Source organism: Euprymna scolopes, chromosome 34, assembly GCF_053919585.1.
Source record: "Euprymna scolopes isolate OS-2025 chromosome 34, ASM5391958v1, whole genome shotgun sequence".
Classification (NCBI taxonomy): Eukaryota; Metazoa; Mollusca; class Cephalopoda; order Sepiida; family Sepiolidae; genus Euprymna; species Euprymna scolopes.
Genome location: NC_136515.1, coordinates 20,797,916 through 20,811,918, shown reverse-complemented (window position 1 = coordinate 20,811,918; position 14,003 = coordinate 20,797,916). Strand labels below are relative to the sequence as shown.

Sequence of the window (14,003 nt, the reverse complement as noted above, 5' to 3'; positions counted from 1 at the left end):
TATATTATTGAAGTTTTACGATATCTTTTTTTGTTTATGAATTTGTTAGGTGAAAGTAGTACAGAATAGTTATACTAACATAAGTGCATAACTGCATAAGTACCAATGAAGTGATTTTTAATATCGTATTCAGTTCAATCAATAACAAGCGGTACTTGAATGGATGGTTTATTTTATTGACGCTACACCGTAATCACGTGATTAAAATTTTAGCAGACGAAAAAATGGGAGACAAAAGAGTCAGGAGCTCCCACACAGATTAATTGTTGTTATCAGCAGTAGAGTTTTTTTTTTTTTTACAGACGTTTGTTTGTTACAGACGGAATTTAAATTTAACCAAAAATCAATTTTTGTTTTGAAAAACGTGTTTTCTATTTACAATGCATTCCCACGGGACAGAGTTAGACAGCAGAGTCGTTTTTTTTTAACGTGGTTATGGACAACAATCATTACTTATTTTGCAAAACATTTTTTAAAAAATAGAAATACAAAAAAACAAAAAAAAAAACAGCGGCTCTATTTAAAACTCCATTTTAACTTTAATGAATCCAATAAAAACAAACAAAACAATGTGAGGTAATATTTATGATTTCAACTTTAAAATTATTGCATTATTAACCGAATAAAATTGGAATAAAAACAGAACTAATTTAGTTATTTAATATTGCGTCAATTTAAAATCTTTGATATTAACATAATCCGCAATCGTTTTCAATTTGAATAGATTGGTTTTTCTTTTCCAAGTAAATAAAATGAACGCACTGACCTTTGTCCTTTTTACTGGATTTTTCTCGCTGTTAACACCACAAGAAAAAGTAATCTCGTCGATTTTTATAAATCCTCCGCTTAATTTTGATTTAAAAAAAATATATATGTTGATATTGTTTATCAAAATTATAAAAAAAAAAAATTAAAAAAAAATAGACATTAGGACATGAAAAATGATCTAGCAAGCACTTGTTTTCTCATATTTCTATTAAATGAAACGACAAAAAAAAAAAGGTTTTAACAGTTAAGATTTCTGCATGCTGACCTTTTCTTGTCGAAAAGAAAAATAAACAAACGGTGTTAAAGTAACATTTAACAACAAGATAACAACTGTCACCTATTTTGACCCCTGGTATAAATTAAAAAAACAAAACAAAAAAAAAAACAAAAGACGACAATTTATTTGTATTAAAACCTTATTAGTAGAGACAGGCAGAATACGAACCCTGCTAAAATAATAACGTTATTATTTAGAAACCCATTCTTAACGTGGGAGAGGTAGGTATTAAATGTTAACTATTCTGTACTTTCACTTAATAATTTAAAACAAAAGATACCGTAAAATTTTAAGGTACTTATGCAGAAACGGACCGTTTTTTTTTTGGGGGGGGGTGTATTTTTTTACGACCTAACCCCGCATAGTTTTATCGGTGCTAATGCACTTATTGATCCGCGCTAGTTTTTAAATCGTATTTCCAGGTTTAATTAAAATTTTATGATATGTTTTTTTTATTCAATTGTAAGGTACAGAATAGGTACAAAACACCCTCCCCTCCCCATGTTAAGAATGGCTTTTTAAATAATAACGTTATTATTTCAGCACGGATCAATAAGTGCATGCTGAGTACTGTTTTATCCCCTAAAAAGAAATCAAAATCCTTTTTTCTTTATTTTTTTGCTAATACGTTTTTTTTTTTAATTTTTTTGCTAATACGTTTTTTTTTTTTTTTTGCTAATACGTTTTTTTTTTAATTTTTTTGCTAATACGTTTTTTTTTTAATTTTTTTGCTAATACGTTTTTTTTTTTAATTTTTTTGCTAATACGTTTTTTTTTTTAATTTTTTTGCTAATACGTTTTTTTTCTTTTTTTGCTAATACGTTTTTTTTTTAATTTTTTTGCTAATACGTTTTTTTTTTAATTTTTTTGCTAATACGTTTTTTTTTTAATTTTTTTGCTAATACGTTTTTTTTTTAATTTTTTTTGCTAATACGTTTTTTTTTTTGCTAATACGTTTTTTTTTAAATACGTTTTTTTTATTTTTTGCTAATACGTTTTTTTTTTAATTTTTTTGCTAATACGTTTTTTTTATTATTTTTTTGCTAATATGTTTTTTTTTTTTTTGCTAATACGTTTTTTTTTTTTTTTTGCTAATACGTTTCAACGATAAAGATATTATGAAAGAAGGAATTTTGAAAACAAATAATAAAAATTCGCATTTATTTATTTATGCAATTCGTGAATGCACGCGCGAAACAAACATGGCGACCAGTGAAAACAATATGGAATACATTGGACAATATCATCGCCCTTATATTAATAGATGAAAATAAGAGGAGTGTGCGTGTTCTCGTCCAGTGGTTCTAAAATAGGGGAAACTGAGCAGTGGGCACCTGTGGTGGTGGTGGACTGGTGGACTGGACTGGTGGATATATTATACATATCCCCCAGTCGTACAAAATAGGAAAAATGAATTGCATTGAGAAAGGAAAAATGCATTGCTTTGAGGAAGAAACGAACAACGCGTTTATTTGAAGTAAACGAACTAGAATTTATTTCGTGAAGAAACACATGGAAGAAAAGGGTTTTTTCTTTCTTTCACTACAGGTTGCAATTTGGAGACAGAAGTGTTTTTGTTGAGATAGGTGATTTCAATTTTAATCATACTTTTTATTTTAGATTAAAATATTAATAACTCCATTTTATTTCAGTATTTAATTTGTGTATTTCTGTTTTATTAAATGCTAGCTTTTTTTTCTCGTCCAATACCGGCTTCCATCTTATCTCGAAATTACTTATAACGTCACCAACTTACTTTCGGAAGAACCCCCCCCCCTCCGCCTTTCTTTTATATCGTATTATATCTTAAAACGTGACTAGCTTAAGTTCAGAATAAAATCACGCTTTTCTTTTAACGGTTAATTTTAAAAAAAATGTTTTGAACGTTGCTAACTCAATTTCTTTCACTACAGGTTGCAATTTGGAGACGGAATTGTTTTTGTTGAGATAAGTGATTTCAATTTTAATCATACTTTTTATTTTAGATTAAAATATTAATAACTCCATTTTATTTCAGTATTTAATTTGTGTATTTCTGTTTTATTAAATGCTAGCTTTTTTTTTTTTTTTTCTCGTACATAAATGTTTATTTATCTACCGAGTTGATTGCAAAAATAGATTACGAATTGTACTCATTTTTAGTTCGTGAGAGGGGAATCTATCACCATACTTTCCCTTAAACACGTCTGTTGGACTTTTATTAAGTACAATACTTAATGATTTTTTTTTTTTTTAATGGAGAGTAGAAAACGCATTGTGGATGCGTTATCGGCAGCTCCTGTTACTCTCGCTTCTTCTTATTTGTCCCTCAGTCTTCATTTTTTAATGAGTGATTTTTCTGACAAAGGGAGAAGAAAAAGCTGTTTTCTAGTTTGGCAGTATTTTGTGCGAACAGTTGGCAGAGATGGCGAAAATTTTCTGTTTCTATGTCTATCCTTGTAGCCATGTCACTAGTAAGGGTGCTGGAGGTAAACGTTTTGTCTGGGCTAACGTTATCCGCCTGATAGTCAGGGACCCGAACCTTGGATTAACCACTAAGGAGGCTGTCCTATCAGCAGGTACAAAGTACTGGGGCTGCTGTATTGCCATTTGGTGAATGGATTCTGGACCATGCAGTAGCTTCTGGTGGGGCCTCTCGATGCCATACTAGTGGGTAATTGTTACGGCTTTACCTTATCATTAGCTACAAATAATAAAAAAAAAAATTCTTCATTTCTTTTTCTCTCTTAGTTTCCCCTCTCTGTCCTGCTCTAAGTAAATCTGACGACCTAGTCCACAAATTTCAAAATTTCATCATGACAAGTTTCAAGAAAAAATACACGATTAAACCCGGTTCTCCAACTTCCAACGTAGACCCCTACTACCAGGTCTCCTTCTCCAACATCAGGGGTCTACGTTCTAACCTTCCAGAGGTTGAAACCCAATTACAGGAGACTAAACCAGACCTTTTATTTTTAAGTGAAACTGGCATTGGACAGGCTATTTCCCTAGAAGAGTTCGCAATTAAAGGATACTCTAACTTAACTTCTAAATCTGACCCCCAAGATCGCCATGGGCATGGAATATGTGCCTATATTAAAGATAGCTTTCCATGTGGTAGGGACATCTCCAGGGAAGATCCTAACTTACCCTATATGTGCTTCCGGGTTGCTTTAGCTCACACTACTGCATTTATATTTACTCTCTATCGCCCCCACAACAGCGGAGTTACTATCTTTAAAAGCATATCTGAGAAAATTGACCAAGTCCTATCTGCGTATCCTTCAGCTAACATTCACGTATGTGGAGACTTCAATGTTCACAACGTCGAATGGTTGACCCACTCAAACAAGACCGATGATGAGGGGAGGTTCTGTCATGATTTCTCCATTGCCTATGACCTCACTCAGATTGTTCAGGAACCCACCCGTGTGCCCGACAATGACGGCCAGTATGCGAGCCTACTAGACCTTTTTCTCACAACTTGCCCTGAACTATGTTCAGTTTCTGTTCTGTCGCCTCTTGGATCTTCCGACCACTCTGTTGTATCAATTAAGATAAAAATGAAATGTAATAAGTCCCCAGACGTACCTCTCCATCGTACAGTATATCGATACACTAAGGCTGACTGGGATAGCTTCCGTACATTTATAACTGATCTACCTCTGCATTCCATATTTAAAATGGATGTGTCCTCTATAGTATTAGACCTGACGGAATGGTTAATTGTAGGTATTGACCGTTTCATACCCTCGAAAAAATTTCAGCAAAAACCTAACAGCCAGCCATGGTTCTCTCCAGAATGTGCTGCTGCCATTGCGCACAGAAATCACTTTTTCCACTGTTTCCAACGTAATAGATGTATGGAAACTAAAGCCGCTTTCAGGACTGCCAGCAACCATTGTAAGAAAGTAATAAAGAGCGCAAGATGGTTGTATGCTCAATCTGTTAAGTCCAAAGTAGCTGAGCAGTGGCTTGGTTCCCACCAGTTTTGGCAAATAGCAAACAGAATTCTGAACAGAAGCGTGTGCTCCATCCCAACTATCATCAATGGACCTGAGGTAATCTCGTCAGCATCAGACAAAGCCAAACTTTTTGTCAAGAACTTTGCAGCTAATTCTACCTTTTGCGATCAAGGCCGCCAACCCCCAATATTTCCTCCTGTATCTGAAAACACACTATGTGATATACGTATATCTGTACGTGATGTTGCCAAGCTAATCAAAAACCTTGATTCCAGTAAAGCAACTGGCCCGGACGGTATTCCAATTATAGTACTCAAAAAACTTCAACCTGAACTAGCGCCCATACTTACAAAACTATTTAAACGTTGTCTTAAGGAGAATAGTTTCCCATCTCCCTGGAAAATTTCATCAGTATGCCCTGTATTTAAGAATTCAGGTGATCGCTCATCCCCCTCTCAGTACAGGCCAATAAGTCTCCTGTGCGTCATGAGTAAGTTGCTGGAATCTGTGTTAAATACAGAAGTAATCAACCATCTCAACAAAAATAACCTTCTTAGTGACACTCAATATGGTTTCCGTTCTGCTAGATCTACAGCAGATGTGCTTACAGTTATATCTCATAGGATTAGCAAATCTCTCAACGGAGGCAACCTTTCTAGGGCAATTGTGTTAACGAGCATATCTCCCCCCCCCCTCTCTGGCTTTCTTGCTCTTTCTGTTTTCTCTCTCTGTGTCTCTATAAGAGAATAGAGAGGGAGAGAGAGAGAGAGACAGAGAGAGAGAGGTGAGTAAACGTGGAGGTAGACACGTTTACCAGAACCAAAGGTCAGCTGACCAAATTACGTATGTGTGACGTGGTTGGCTAGATCTGTGAGATTTGATTTGAGCTTTGAAGAAGAAGGACGTTTTCCGTGGTCTCCCCCTCTTAACTGGGGAGGGGGGAGACGAACGCTGACGTGTGTGAAGAAGAACTAACACAAGCAGATTTCACTTTACACCTGCTGCAGAACCTCTGGGGAAAGTGAAATAAAAAACTATAAAACCATTTCATCGTCTTGGAGTGATAAATCTTCGTCAAACAGGTATCAAGTCTCCCTCCAGGATGAGAAATTGCCAGATGGTTCAACAGCGAGAAGAAACAGAGTTAGGTTCAGAAATTACATGTCACACACACGATTCCCTTTATGATAATCAAACACACAACCATTTATATTAGAGACAATCACACGGAATCTTTGATGTTATATAGTGTATACACCCAAACGTAAAAAGTGCCCCTAAATGAAGAACACTATATAACATATTCAAATGTAACGAATATATAACAATTGCTCTTGACATATCTAAGGCCTTTGATAGGGTATGGCATAAAGGTTTACTTCATAAGATCTCTAGCTATGGTATAGCTGGAAATGTCTTCTCAATTATTAAATCATTTCTTTCTGATAGGTTCATAAGAGTAGTAGTTGAGGGGCAAAAATCAGAAGCCCACAGTATTAATGCCGGTGTCCCTCAGGTGTCCATCCTGGGCCCAACTCTTTTCCTGATCTACATTAATGATCTTCCAACTCACATCCTTACATCATTTGTAGACATTTATGCTGACGACACTACCATTTATGGTAGCACATCTAAGACAGTAAATGACCAAGTTCTCTCCAATTCTCTCTCCTCTGATCTTGAGCATGTAGTACAATGGGGAAAGGAGTGGCTGGTTACTTTTAATGCATCTAAAACCAAGCTTCTCTCTTTACATCATCAACATTCTGATCCACATCTGGCATCAATTGAAATGAATGGCTCTCGTCTTCAGGAGGCCTCAAGTTTTGACAAGCTTCTGGGCTTGACCATTACTCCTGATCTTAAATGGAACACGTACATCAAATCTGTTGCCAAGGCCGCTGGAAAAATGGTGGGATCTTTCTATCGATCCAGTAGATATCTCACTGCTAATGCAATTCTCTATCTATATAAGAGCCAGGTACGTCCAAGGATGGAATACTGTTGCCACATCTGGGCAGGAGCAGCTAGAAAGGACTTGGCCTGCCTTGATAGAGTTCAAAATAGACTTCGTAGCCTCGTAGGAGATGTCCTTTTCTCTTCCTTGCAACATCTATCTCACAGAAGAGATGTTGCGAGTTTGTCTCTGATGTATCGTTATTTTCATGGAAAGTGTTCGACTGAGCTTCAATCTATGGTCCCCCCTCGCCAAACTTTCACAAGAAACACTCGTCTAGCTGTAAACACTATCAATAATTCCCCCCACTCTTTATCTGTGCCTAAACCTAAACGTAGATTCCATGAACAAAGCTTTTTTATTAGAACTGCACGCCTGTGGAATTGTCTTCCATTTTCCTGCTTTCCGGCTGACTACAATATGGTTGTCTTCAAGTCTAACGTAAATAAGTTCTTGATGAGCCGTTCCATATAAGTTATCAAATTTAACAAATTTTCATTACTAATGATTACTATATTGTCCAATTTCTATTGTACACTCTTTAACCCTTATCCTTGAGTGGCCTCTTGGCCTTGATAATGTGTTGATACCTATGAAAAAAAAAAAAAAAAGAAAAAGTCCAATGTGAACAAGTTCTAATTGAATCGTCCCCCTAAGTAATCCAAGTTACAAAATTCCCACTGTTTACTATGCTAAAATCACAATGACTAATGTATACCTATTAACCCTTATCCTCGAGTGGCCTCTGGGCCTTGATAAGTGGTGACACCCATGTAAAAATAAAAAAAAAATAAAAAAAAAGGGTACAACACGTGTTTTGTTTTGCATGCGTCTCTCGCTGTTTACTGGTAGACTTTCCTTCTCACCACCAGCTAACAGCGAGAGACGCACACCAAACTGGATTGACTTTCTCTCTTTCTCTCTCTACGACAATAGACTTTCCTTCTCACCAGTAAACAGCGAGAGACGCACACCAAACTGGATTGACTTTCTCTCTTTCTCTCTCTACGACAATAGACTTTCCTTCTCACCAGTAAACAGTGACAGACGCACACCAAACTGGATTGACTTTCTCTCTTTCTCTCTCTACGACAATAGACTTTCCTTCTCACCAGTAAACAGCGAGAGACGCACACCAAACTAAATATGCGTAGTACCCTTTTCTTTCATGTGTTTCTTCATGAAATAAATTCTAGTTCGTTTACTTCAAATAAACGCGTTGTTCGTTTCTTCCTCAAAGCAATTCATTTTCCCTTCTCGAGACAATTCATTATTCCTAATTTGCACCACCTCAACAAATTGGTGACACCCGAATGTGAAATGAACACGCATTTCCTGCTATACACTAGACCGCTACAAAATCCCACACACACCTTACAAATATTGAATTTTTTTTATATAATATCGTAGATTAATGGGCAAAATTTTACATTAAGGCCCGTCTCACGTTCGTATGAAATAAAATATTTTTTTTGTAGATTTCTGTGTGCTAAAAACGAATTTGCAAACTGTAGTAATATCATAGAACTACTTTCATACGCACAAGAGTTGTGGCTCCTGGTGTATGAATATATACGAGGTTCTCACTTCCCGTTCAGACATGGGCTAGTAAACATATGTATATCTTTTCCTTATGTATATATGTATTAATAAATCATTTGTTCATATAAACGTCTCTGCTATAATTCAAGCATCAACACACCCACATACCAATTCAATATTGGTGGCAGCGATGAGGATGCTAAAAAGAAAAATTTCTTAAAAAAAATAAAAATAAAAACAAGACGTGACGAAAAAAAGAAAAATAACGACGGAAAACAAACATTCTTTTGAAAACAATTGAAAATATCTCGTCTGGAATCCAAAAAACAAAACAAAAAAAAATACATTTTTCACAGGATACAAGTATTTGGATTCACTTTTTTTTTCTTTTAACACTCTGTGTAACTTCTCGTATTTTTTGGCGCCATTTTTTTAAAAACTTGTTGCTACTGCTACTATCTCTTTTTGTTATTACTGTCTATATTACGATGTCTCGAAACGATATTCCCTCAATGAACTGGCAAACAGAAAACCCGGCTGAAACCTTCCAACTTTTCAAACAACGAATGCAACTGTATTTTATTCTTAATAAAATAAAAACAGAACAGCAAATAAGTTATATTTTATTGCAAATCGGGGATGAGGGGCTTAGAAGATTTAATACCTGGACATTATCGGAAGAAGAAAAAAAACTCTCCTGAATTTATATTTAATCGATTCATAGAACACCTCGAGCCAAAAGAGAATTTTAGAGTGAATCGATTAAAATTAATGTCCTACAGACAAAAACAAGATGAATCGTTGGATGATTTCGTAAATAGATGTAGACGACTCACACAAAAATGTTCGTTATGCGAATCTGATCACGCCATGTAAGGGATGTCCGGCCCGCCCTTGATATAAACCAAATGGTGAACAGTGAAAGTAATGAATCATCCAGTGATGAAATGTGGGTCCGGCCTATGGCTGAGAACCTCAGCACGGATGGCGATAGCTCCAGCACCACTTCTGAGAGCTCGGGTGGAGATGAAGAAGCCCAGCTAATCCCCCTCCGTAGGAGCGCCCGCATCAAATGACCGCGGCCGCAATGCCGCATGTGTGATCTTGAGACCAGGGGGGGGGGTAGAGTCGAAGAAAATGAAGGGAGGAAGCGCCCACGTGTCTGCGCGTCATGCCTTACCTTGGAACGCTCCTACGGTGTGCGTACGTGCATGGCCGAGGCATGAAAGAAATTCCAAAATGGCGCCGTCCTCATCTTGTAGATTGTGCCATCATTACTGGGCCCCACGTGACCGTTCTTTGGCTGCTGATTGGCCGAGGACGAACGCCGGAAGGATAAAGGGAGTGTGTTTGGAACATGGGAGTGTCTTTTCTAGGATCGACGTCAGTGTGATCGTATTGGTGAACTGCTGCAGCTTTAAGAGTACTTTAGTGTGTGTGTGTGATTTTTTGGGACTTGCTCGTCTGCTGACTTTACAGGACTTTCTTTTCTGCTGATTCTACAGGACCTGCCCTTCTGCAGAACTTGGAACAAAACTTCAAGTCTTTTCTTTCTTTTCACACGTAGTCGCCTAAAAAGGTATAATCCGACTTACTTGTGAAACGGCTTTAGCATAATAGAACATATTATCGCCAGCACTCCAATTGTAGATTTCCAAAAGGAGTTGTTGGGAAAAGACAATACCCTAACATTAGAAGAAGCTATTCGCATCGGAAAAATGTATGAAGCTTCTAACATACATCTAAAACAACTCAGGGTTATGTTAAATAGCAACGAAAATAGTAGCACCACTATCCAGACGATAAGAACATCAAAATGTTCTAAGAAATTTAATAACTGTTTTAATTGTGGGAGAAGCCATGAACTTCGTCGAGAAAATTGCCCAGCATATGGATCAAAATGCAAAACATGTGGTAAAGATAACCACTGGGCGGGTGTTTGTTTATCAAACAAAACAAAACCACGGCAAAGATCGAAATCACGAAGCAGAGACTACAAAAAATCAAAGCCGGAGTATCAACCACAATATCGGAGAGACCAATCCAAGAAAAGATGGCTCATTCAAGCTGATGCAATATGCAATACTCAAAGAATAGATGAACAATTTGAAAGCCTTACTTTTAACAGCATCAAAACGTTCTCTATCACCCAGAGAGACGAAGCTTTTGTTTATGTAAATATTAAATTACCTAACAGAAACGGAGTCCACAGGTTGAGGGTGAAAATTAATACAGGAGTCCAAGGTAACACATTACCAGTCTCTACATATCGTAGAATGTTCCCGGAGAAATTGGATGCCTATGGTTTCCCAAATATAGAAAACAAAGCAAGGAAAAACAAACTAATAGCATATAATGGTACTCCGATAAAATGCTATGGTAGCATCAATATTCCATGCAAATATAACGGAACAGACTGTCACAACAGTGTTTTTTACATTGTAGACATACAAGGGCCAGCAGTTCTAGGATTACCCTCACTAGAACAGCTCAAATTAGTCACCCTTCACTGCACAATCATAAAGAGGATAGACATCAGCTTCCTGCTGCAACACCAGTCAATACAATAAAAGACCTGATGCAGATGCACCCAGATCAGTTTGGTAAAATTGGTTCCATGCCAGGGTCTGTGCGACTATCACTTAACAAAAGCATATCACCGTAAGCAGAGTAACACCCATCTGGGAAAAGCATGAGCTGTTCTCGTCCATGACTCACCAGTACTGGCCAGTACAAAAGTCGTTGGACATTTACGACGAATGGCTCGACTTCCATCACATCGACGTTGAGGACTTTGCCACTGCTACGTTCGAGGTATGCCACAAGATAGGCCCGAAAAAGAATGCCCTACACATAACGGGGCCATCTAACTCGGGCAAATCGTACATCCTGAGGAGCATACGCAACGGCCTAATGAACGCTAGACGAATGCGCTGTCAAGCTAGCGACAATTTCACCTTCGGCAGCTGCATTGACAAGAGCCTCATCTTCACAGAAGAAATGTGGTTCACACTGCAGAACATCGAGGAGGCGAAGTGCATCTTGGAGGGTACAAATACGTACGTCAACGTTAAGCATCAAAGTGAATGAATCCTAAAGCAAACTCCATGCCTATCGACTAGCAACGATGACCCATGGCAACACGTTGCTAACAAAAAACAGACCATGGAGAACAGGATGTTCTTGTACAAGGCTATGGACGGACTCCGAGCTTGGGGAACACTAGAACTAAATCCGCTTATGTGGCTAACTATCACATAACTGACTATCGAACGGAGGCGTACGTACCGAAGGCAGCTCAAACTATGACGCAACCGAAACCTTCTATGCGTTACACCTGGCACGACAGTGACGAACACAGCTCATCAAAGAAGTTACGGACAAGCAAGGCAAGATGTAACCTACTACCAGCACTAGAGGACCAATGTGACCTAGGCCTAGACCAACCGGCTCAGGTTTGCATCAGACACGGTGATCCGATGAACTGCTATATAGCAAATACTGAGTCGGATGGGACAGTACCGTTTACAGACTCTGACCTTGAGGAATGTATGACCCCCCGACACTCACCTTCAGCACCTCCCGAAACAGACTCGGCCGAGCTGATCATAATATCTGACTCGGACACATCCGACAAGGAAAACGGTGACCATGAAAAAAAAAAGTAAATAAATATAAACGAATTCACACTGATCCAAGACCGCGAACTGCACACACGCATACACATAACACACAAACACACAAAGTCCTTGCAAACATTGGTAATGTACTGCGAGGAATTGCTGACGGACTCGGATTAGAATAAAAAGACAATCTAAGGTCTAATTCTAAGGTGTCATGGCCGCCAAAAAACTTTTTTATATCCAATGTCTGTCACCCATTACTATTACTATATATATTATTATATTATATATCATCTATTGTGTAATAAATATATATATATATATATATATATATATATATATATATATATATATATATATATATATACCATACATGTGTTTGTATATTATATTTTTTCTTTTGCATGAAGCCTGAGAATGATATACATGAATATTATTTTTCAGAAAACGGCCACCAGACATTAGATGAATGAAAGTTTTTCAATGCGCGTGTGTCTACAATCTGCAAACACTATAAGGTAAGGTATTAGAGCATGGCACTAAGTGGCAACTTAGAACAGTCACATTCACCAGTATTCTATTTTATTCAAAACCTGTCATTGAAAATAAAAAAAAGTCTGTCTAAGCCCCCCCCCCCATTAAACGTTTAAGGGGGGGGGGGCCTTAGACAGACTTTTTTTTATTCCGTGGTTGTAAATGTAATGAGGTAGTTCTACGGTCAGTCCTACGGACGGTTGTATATCCTGGAAAGTTTTGTTTGGTGCACTTGTGATCCTCTCGAGGTTTCCGTAGCCGATGTACTGACCCTTGTCTATGTAAATCTGGAACCATGGTTGAGGGTTTGGTACGAACACCTCCTCGTTATTTTTCGTCAGCCACTCGCCGCATATAACGTTACTTAATTCGAAACCGATGCTTTTTACTCGGTAAGCTGTTGCAGTGTTCATCATGCCTTCGCATTGGTTTTGTCGTACCCATGTTGTGCACCTAGAAAAACACCAATTGCTCTAAAAGACAAGATAAAGCAGGAACTTGATAACATGGCCGAAAACAATATTATCAGAAAGATGACAGAGCCAACAGACTGGGTTTCGAGTTTAGCATACTCACATAAAAAAGATGGGAGCCTGAGAATATGTTTACACCCAAGACACCTGAATACAGCACTCAAAAGACCACATCATGCCATTCCTACAGTGGAAGAGCTAACACATCATCTTGCAGGTGCCAAGCTATTTTCTAAACTGGACGCTAAAGCTGGTTATTGGTCGATACACCTGGATAGTGAGTCTCAACCACTAACAACATTCCAATCTCCTTATGGTAGGTACTGTTTTCAGAGACTACCATTTAAATTGAGTGTATCGCAAAATATTTTCCAAATGAAGATGGACCAGATACTTGAACAAGTTGATGGTGCAGTGGGAATTGCTGACGATGTTGTTGTCTATAGCAAAACGGATGAAGAACACAACCAGATTTTACAAAAGCTCATGCAAGTAGCTGCTAATAATGGTCTCGTGTTCAATTCTACAAAATGTGAAATCAAATCAAAAAGCATATCCTTCTTTGGGATGATCTATAGTGAAAATGGTGTCAGTACGGATCCAGAAAAGCTCAAATATCTAAAAAAAAAAAAAAAAACATGACATACCGTACAAGAATTCTTAGACTTTATCACATACTTGTCACCATTTATTCCTAACCTTGCTGACAAGACACACTTTAAGAGGACTATTAAAGAAGGGCGCGCCCTTTGTTTGGGAAGAACACCACAAGGAATGTTTTGAAAAACTCAAAACAGAAATTAGCCAAAATTCTACGTTAACATATTTTAACACGACTGAAATACCAACACTACAAACGGACGCAAGTTTAAAAGGATTTGGAGC

The 14,003-nt window shown here is 37.5% G+C and overlaps 1 protein-coding gene across 3 annotated transcripts in view; it reads right to left on the bottom strand.

Moving 5' to 3' along the window:
* Nucleotides 1-14,003, bottom strand: part of LOC145259122 (organic cation transporter protein-like) — a 101,747-nt gene that overhangs the window by 70,354 nt on the left and 17,390 nt on the right. Inside the window, exon 1 of one of the 3 annotated variants that reach the window (XM_080116795.1) lies at nucleotides 767-1,059. The exons of the other annotated variants lie outside the window; for them this stretch is intronic. The gene's annotated coding sequence lies outside the window, so the exon portion shown is untranslated. Of the gene's footprint in view, nucleotides 1-766; nucleotides 1,060-14,003 lie in introns of those variants that run through there. 3 annotated transcript variants of the gene reach the window in all.